The following is a 726-nucleotide window of genomic DNA, read 5'->3' on the forward strand; positions in this document are numbered from 1 at the left end:
TTTTATTTTTTTATTCTTTTTTCTCTCCTTTTTCTGTCTCCTTTTAATTTGTCTCCTTTTTTGTGTCTCTTGTTTCCTCTGTCTCTGCTGTTTTCTGTCTCCTTTTCTTCCTTTGTCTCCTTTCTTCTGTCTCCTTTTATTTGTCTCCTTTTTATTTGTCTCTTTTTAATTTGTCTCTTTTCTTCTGTGTGTATTGTTTGTCTTTTGTTTGTTTATCTCCTATCCCTTTCTCTCTTTTTTTTTATTTTCTGTATTTGTTTGTTTTTGTCTCCTTTACCTTCATCTGTCTCCTCCTTTATATCTCTCTTTCTCTCCCCAAGCTCTAGGGTTTAGGGTTTAGGGTTTAGGGTTTAGGGTTTGTGTCTATCAGACCGCCTCAAGCCGTGCCTATTGGGTCCAGGGTTTAGGGTTTAGGGTTTAGGGTTTAGGGTTTGTATCAGACCGCCGCAAGCCGTGCCTATTGGGTCCAGGGTTTAGGGTTAGGGTTTAGGGTTTAGGGTTTAGGGTTTGTGTGTTTCAGACCGGCGGAAACCATGGGTATTGATACCGCAGAGAGATGCTGAGCTTTGGGTGGAAACACAAACCCTCGATGGTTCTTCTTTTCTTTATCTTGTTAATATTACTTCTTGGTCTTTTAAACACCCTCTACCTAGAGGTATATATATAAACCCTAAACCCTAAACCCTAAACCCTAAACCCTCGATGGTTCTTCTTTTCTTTATCTTG

Source organism: Eimeria mitis, genomic scaffold (assembly GCF_000499745.2).
Source record: "Eimeria mitis Houghton genomic scaffold, Emh_scaff3788, whole genome shotgun sequence".
Lineage (NCBI taxonomy): Eukaryota > Apicomplexa > Conoidasida > Eucoccidiorida > Eimeriidae > Eimeria > Eimeria mitis.